Genomic DNA, 7419 nt, shown 5'->3' with positions numbered 1-7419 from the left:
AAATACATGGTCAAACTTGAATTGTTTTCTAGAAGAATCAAAGCAAACAAAAGTATGGCAGATATTCAAAAATTTAGAATTAACCTAAATGATAAGATAAGTACAAAAAGAAGGAGAAGATATGACAAGTCTCACTTGGCCTAGGATGTTTCTTACAAAGCTTACAACTAAAGAGGATGGTAACTCTCTCCCACCCAAAAATAAAAAAAGGAAACCTTGCTAAATAAGCCCACCAAATATATATAGTTACTCTTACTCCAAAATCAGAATGTAAGAGTAAGTCGTGAAATATAGAATTCACTGCCAAGTTCTTCCCCTAGAAGATATAGCATTCATACGCCACCCTTATACTAGATTGAGCACAATACTTGGAATAGTCCAACTGATCCTATAAAGTAAAGAATAAGAAAAGTCCCTCCACACCTCAATAGCCAAAAAAAAAACATATAAGTAAACGATGACCTAAATGTTACAAAATTAGTGAACAAGATATATAGTGATAACCTAAATTGAAATTTCCCTCAAGAGAATAAGAAATTAAACCATGATTATGAGAAAATGCATAAATATACTCCTGAAGTGGATATAGTAGGTCATCTATCTATGTCTAAATATCCTTGTAATTCCTCAATTAGAAATTAGATTAGAAGTAAAGGTAAATTCAGTCACCCCTACACATGGAACACACACATCGGGGGTCTTTATTTTTCAATAAACTATTGATCAACCATAGGAATCTGGGCTAAAGTTGTTGTCTAAAAAAAGAATGCCACCATAGTAGGAAATGGGATTTTCCAAACCAGAGGGAGAAAGCTTAAGAATAGAAATAACTCAAAAAAGATTCCCCTCGAAAATACAGATGAAATATTCTCAAATCGGAATATAAAAAAATCTTAAATAATTACGGATTTTTTGTCTTCATCAATTCAGAAATCAATTTAATCCAAAAAAATGAAATCGAAAATCAAATTTATATAAAAAAGTGATGGGAGGAGAGAGATAAAGAGTACCTAAAATTGCCTTCAATCCGCGGGATGCGCGAATCCGCTTTTGACCTTTGAGGTTTAGGGAGTTGCCACCTAGTTATTATGGTCTAGGAACCGAACATAGACTCGAAACGGATAAAAGTAACTAATCTACTAAACAAAATATACTGAGTTTGGGGATCACATTACGGGGTTGGAAGGTGTTAGGCACCAACCCTGTCCGGCAAACGCCAGTCTCTACTAATTCTCAAATAGAACTACATTGCTAAAAAGATCCAATCAATAATAAAATTTAAATCTTTACCTTTACGAAGACAACAATCTTGTTCCCTCAGATCTGGTAGAATTGTTCTTCGTACAACACTCCTCGTTTCGTTCTGTCACCGGATTCATTTCGGATCTCCAAAATAAAATATCTCCTTCTGAATTTTTTTAAATTTTTTATGGATTTCTAGGATGTTTTGAAAGGGTTTCTAGGTATTTTTTGAGCTAAAATTGAGGTATAGGTGTTAGGTAAGGAGTTAGAGCTTCAAAATTAGGGTTTATGGGAGGCTAGGAAATTTTTTTGACCTACTTGTGTTAGGGTTTATTTTTTCATACGAAAATAGGTTGTAGGGACCCCTATTTAAAGATTTTTTAAGTGTTTGTTTTGATAGAGTTAGTGTTTAAATAGAATTATTTTAAATAGAGTTATAATTTAATTAGAATTATTTTAGGTAGAGTTATATTTTAATTAGAATTGTTTTAAATAGAATTAATGTTTAATTAGAATTCTATTAGGGTTTTGAATTTTAGTCTCACTTGATTGACTTTAAGATTTTGACTTTAGTCTTACTTGATTAACTTTAAGATTTTGAATTTAGTCTTACTTGATTGACTTTAATATCTTGACTTTAGTCTTACTTGATTGACTTTAAGATCTTGACTTTAGTCTTACTTGAGGGACTTTAAGATTTTAATTAAAATTTCACTTTACATTAATTAATGTTTTAACTATTAATTTTAGAATTTTTAATTATTAAAATTATAAAATTATCATTTTACCTTTGGAGATGACTTTTTACGTTTTAAGTCATTTTTTAATGTTTCAGGGTGTTTTAGAATCGATTTTTCATAAGGAATTAGATGAGAATATTAGTTTTTTTATCATTTATAAAAAATTTTGTGCAAAATGATCGTGAATTTTATGAGGGGCATTTTTGTAATTTTATCAAATTTTGTTAAAATTGGCGAAAAGTGTATTTGATTTCGATTTCTTGATTTATGTGTTTGAAAAGGTTTTTCTAAGTGTAATGTAGGCTCTAGGGATGTTTTGAAGTTAGGGGTATTTTGGTAATTTGATCATTTTTTAATGATTTTTATCGTAAAGCTTCTTTTTGTCGGCAAGATGATGATTTCTATATTTTTGGGGTTATATTTTCCTAGCGTAACGTGGTTTCTAAGATTTTGTTAGTTTGAGATACCCCATCTGAATTTCTGAAACATATCTAGTAACAAATAAAACATTAGAATGATCGTCTATCATTGGGAACCGTTGCAATCGGGTTGATGAGTTGATTAATCAGGCGAGTACAAGAATGGGGTGTCTACAGATGCCCCTCTTTGGTAGAGGGTTGAAGTAGACTAGATAGCAAATCTGTTTTGGTAGATAGTGCGATATCTGAATGCCAAAGCTAATGATAGTTCATTTTACAGCCTGATTTAACAATTCGTTGGGGCGTTTAGATCCTTGAAGATAAAACTCTCTTCGAACAAAAAGGTTGTTAGGTCCTTAAGCGAGAGCTCTCACTGACGGTGTCAGATCCTTGAATTTTAGAAAAATTTTCCTGATTAAAATATGGAAGTATGTGTGCTTGAAATATGAGATAAATCTCAAAGGGTCTGAGCAAAATTTGAATCAACCTGAGTAAAATCTGAGCAAGACATAAAATATAGGAAAACTTGAGAAAATTTTTGACTTTGAACAAAACTTGAAATTTTTTTTGAGGTTTGAGACAAATCTGAGCAAGAGTTGAGAAAAAGTTGAATGTTATACTCTACCTACCCTAGGTGCAAGAGTAATGAACTTATTTTTCTGAGAGTCCTACTTTACCTGCCTAGGGTGAAAGAGTAATGAACTAATTGTTTTGAGAAGTTCTACTCTACCTACTCGGAGTGAAAGAGTAATGAACTAATTTTTTTTGGAAGTTCTACTCTACCTACTCAGAGTGAAGAAGTAATGAACTAAGCTTTTTGAGAGTCTTACTCTACCTGCCCAGGGTGAAAGAGTAATGACTAATTTTTTTGGGAAGTTCTACTCTACCTACTCGGAATGAAAGAGTAATGAATTAAGCTTTTTGGGAATCCTATTCTACCTGTCCAGGGTGAAAGAGTAATGAACTAATTTTTTTGGGAAGTTCTACTCTACCTACTCTGAGTGAAAGAGTAATGAACTAAGCTTTTTGGGAGTCCTACTCTGCCTGCCCAGGGTGAAATAGTAATGAACTAATTTTTTTAGGAAGTTCTACTCTACCTACTCAGAGTGAAAGAGTAATGAATTAATTGTTTGGGAGTCCTACTCTACCTACCTAGGGTGAAAGAGTAATGAACTAATTTTTTGAGAAGTTCTACTCTACCTACTCGGAGTGAAAGAGTAATGAACTAAGCTTTTTGGGAGTCCTACTCTACCTACCTAGGGTGAAAGAGTAATGAACTAATTTTTTGGGAATCCTACTCTACCTGCCCAGGGTGAAAGAGTAATGAACTAATTTTTTTGGGAAGTTCAACTCTACCTACTCGGAGTGAAAGAGTAATGAACTAATTTTTTTTTAGAAGCTCTACTCTACCTAGTCGGAGTGAAAGAGTAATGAACTAAGCTTTTTGGGAGTCTTACTCTACCTGCCCAGGGTGAAAGAGTAATGAACTAATTTTTTGGGAAGTTCTACTCTACCTACTCGGAGTGAAAGAGTATTTAACTAAGCTTTTTGGGAGTCCTACTCTACCTGCCCAGGGTGAAAGAGTTATGAACTAATTTTTTGGGAAGTTCTACTCTACCTACTTGGAGTGAAAGAGTAATGAACTAATTTTTTTGGGAAATTCTACTCTACCTACTCGGAGTGAAAGAGTAATGAACTAAGCTTTTTGGGAGTCCTACTCTACCTGCCTAGGATGAAAGAGTAATGAACTAATTTGTTTTGGGAAGTTCTACTCTACTTACTTGGAGTGAAAGAGTAATAAACTAATTTTTTTTGGAGTAAATGAGGGATTTACACCGCATTTGATTTTTTTTTTAAATAAAAAATTGGATTTTATGAAGGACCAGTAAACATTTTAACTCTCTTTGAATCTTAGGAGTTTTCAAAATTGCTATCAAGAGGATAACCTTTAATTCAAAGTTAACCTTATCCTTTAGGGTTGAAATTGACCAGACTTCAGAACCAAAATGCCTCTAGTTTGATAGGGAACATTGCACTGGGGATAATTGAACATAATTTGAAAATGAATGCCTCTAGTGTAAGGGGGGAAACTGTACTCTTTAGAAAAATGAAGTGCCCTTGTTATGAAAGTTTGAAATCCGCAAGCGCAATAAATGTTTAAGTTTTAATTTTGACTTTTTATATTGAAGATTTTGAGTCAGGCTCAACGAAATTAGAACAAAATATTTCTTTCAGAAATTCATCATAGAATTTGTTCTTTTTCCCCATCGGTTCGCTTAGGGACATGAAACTCTTCATATCAATCATAGACAAGATACTTGTATTCACTAAGTCTATATTTGGTTCAAACTGGATATTGAAACTTGATCATTCAGACTTCTGATGTTTCGGCTTGGACTGTCTTTTCAGTTTCTCAACTCAATGAAAATTTTCTTTTATTTTTTGGTTGCTCTAAGTTTTGCCTATATTGCCTTTTCAGGTTTTCAATCTAGCGAGCATGCTCTAACTTTTGCCTAGATCGCCTTTTTAAGTTTTCAATCTAGCGAGCTTACAATTTTTTCTCTTTTATTTGCTTTGATTGTTGCCAAGGTCGTCCTTTCAGATTTTCAACCTTGCGAGCTTGCTTTAATTTTTGCCTAAGTCGCCCTTTTCGGGTTTTCAACTTAGCAGGCTTCATTTTTCTTTTTCTTCCATTTTGAACTTCTGGAGTTACAGTCTGATCATGCTTTACTATCTTCCTTGACCTTTTCGCACAGTATTTAGAACGACTTTTATGGGTAGGCTTAGGACTGGGCATAAAAAGAAAGAAATTTTGAGGCTAAAAAACCCAAATGCCCTTTGTGTGGCTTTTTCTTTTAAATTTTTTTTCTTTTTCTTTAAATTTTCTTGCCTATTTTTGATGATATTTCTTTTTTTTTTTAATTTTTTTTCTTTTTAGATTTTTTCTTTATCGGGGAATCTATTTTTTTATTTTGATGTGATCGGGCCTGAAGTAACTTCTCAGGTTGCCTATGTCCCCAAGAATTTTGGGATCAGACCAAAACGTAGTTCGAATTTTTCCCTCCCCTAGGTTAGGTGATCGGGCTGAGAAAGAAAAAAATATATTTTATTTTTATTTTTATTTTTTTGAAAAAGGCTGCAAAGGGTTGAGAAATGAGATATTGAATTGGGTAATAGGAAATTGATTTGGCCAAAGATGGCCTCCTTAAACATAGTACCGCTTGATCTGGTCAAGGTTGGTTGGTTCCAGTAGTTCAATTCCATCATGATCTTGAAACCTGATGGCTTTTCTAGATAGTATTTCCTTAATGAATGAATCTTTCCAACTAGGTTCAGATCTCCTCTTATGGTGTAGGATGAGTGCTCAATTTTCTTTGAAGTCTGATGGATAAATCCATGACTTATAAGTGTGAACTTCGACTTTCTTGTAAATGACTCTTCCCTGATAAGTTTACACGTGGTACATCACTTCTAGGTTGTTTTTTTTCAATCTGGTTTAACTCTTCGTACTCAATGACGAGCCTAGTTCGTTTTTAGCAATTAACATTCCGTCAAGACCTTGAGATAGGGGATTTCCATTTCAAATAGTAAGATTGCTTTCATATCATATACTTGGTGTGATGGACACATTTTCACGATGATTATCTTGAGACTCTTACTAACTACTTCAACTACTCCATTAATCTGAGGACGGTAGGGGGATGATTTGTGATGCCGGATCTTGAACTTTGAACACAAAATAATGACTTAAGCTTTGAAGTATGACCTGTTATCAGAGATCAGCTTAAAAGGTACCCCCATATCGACTGACAATATGTACTTGAATGAACTTTACAACTCGAAATGTAGAGAGGATAGCGCTAACATATTTTCTAACATATTCTTTGATTCCATCGACATAGACGAGTATCTATTTCGTGTTGAACAACACCCAAGCTTACACCAAACGTATCCTCATAAGATTACGTGGACAAGTCTTTTGAAATTTCTGAGTAAATTCATTATCCCCTCATGTTCCTTTGGGGGATATAATAGTTTCTATATGAATTTCTCTAGGAATTTTTTTCGTTCCGAGGTCAATGACCTATGCCTTTTCGATTAAAGGTTGAGCCTAACCATTATCTTCTTGTTCAAGATAAAAATCTATCATCGGAACTAAATTATTAGTTAATTCGTTAATGCGCTCGAAGTTTTCAAAAATTTCCTTTATCCGATCAAATTCAGATGGCGCGACAGACACCTCTATAGACTCGATAAACTAACTCGACTTAACAGGGAAAGAGTAGACTTGATTTAAAGAGAACATGACATTGATGGAGTGATAAAAAATTGGACTCAAGCTAAACTACATGACTCATGAAAACTCAAGATAAGTACCCACAACGGGCTTGATTAGGACTGAGGACTAAGACATTGGATACAACCAACAGGATTGAGGCACGGTGATCTTCAAGGAACAATTGGGCGATATTGAGAAATTTTGAGGTCATTTCTGACTGTTGACTTGATATTGACGTTTATTTTAATTGACCAAACTTACAACCCTTACTAGACGATGGATGATTGAGCTTAGGTGCAATGATAATCCTGAAACCTTATCAAAGGTGGAGTAAGCTTTCAGCAATTAGAAATAGAGGTCCCTCTTGATAGCATTGGTTAACCCCTAGATTCAAAAACTCTAGCCTATGAAATATTTCAATCACGAAACATTACATGAAGATGATTTATCGATTGATCATGAATCTTAAAAAATTTTGAATCACGATTAAGGGTTGTACAATTTTCTAAAAGTAAGATCTAGATTGTACTAATCAGTACATCCCTTAATATAAATTTTTTACTGATCCTGATCTTGTTAAATATGAAATATTCAGTCTATTGAATTAAATTGGCCGATACAAGGTGATTGGGACCATGTACCCATTTGAATTTGGGTCGGTTTGACCCAATGGATCTAAATATTCTACTTGAATCACTTCATCAACTATTTTTTTAAAACTAATTAATCCAATCGGTTC

Source organism: Akebia trifoliata, chromosome 6 (genome assembly GCF_017979445.1).
Source record: "Akebia trifoliata isolate Shusen 1 chromosome 6, ASM1797944v1, whole genome shotgun sequence".
Lineage (NCBI taxonomy): Eukaryota > Viridiplantae > Streptophyta > Magnoliopsida > Ranunculales > Lardizabalaceae > Akebia > Akebia trifoliata.
This window is presented reverse-complemented; position numbering follows the sequence as displayed.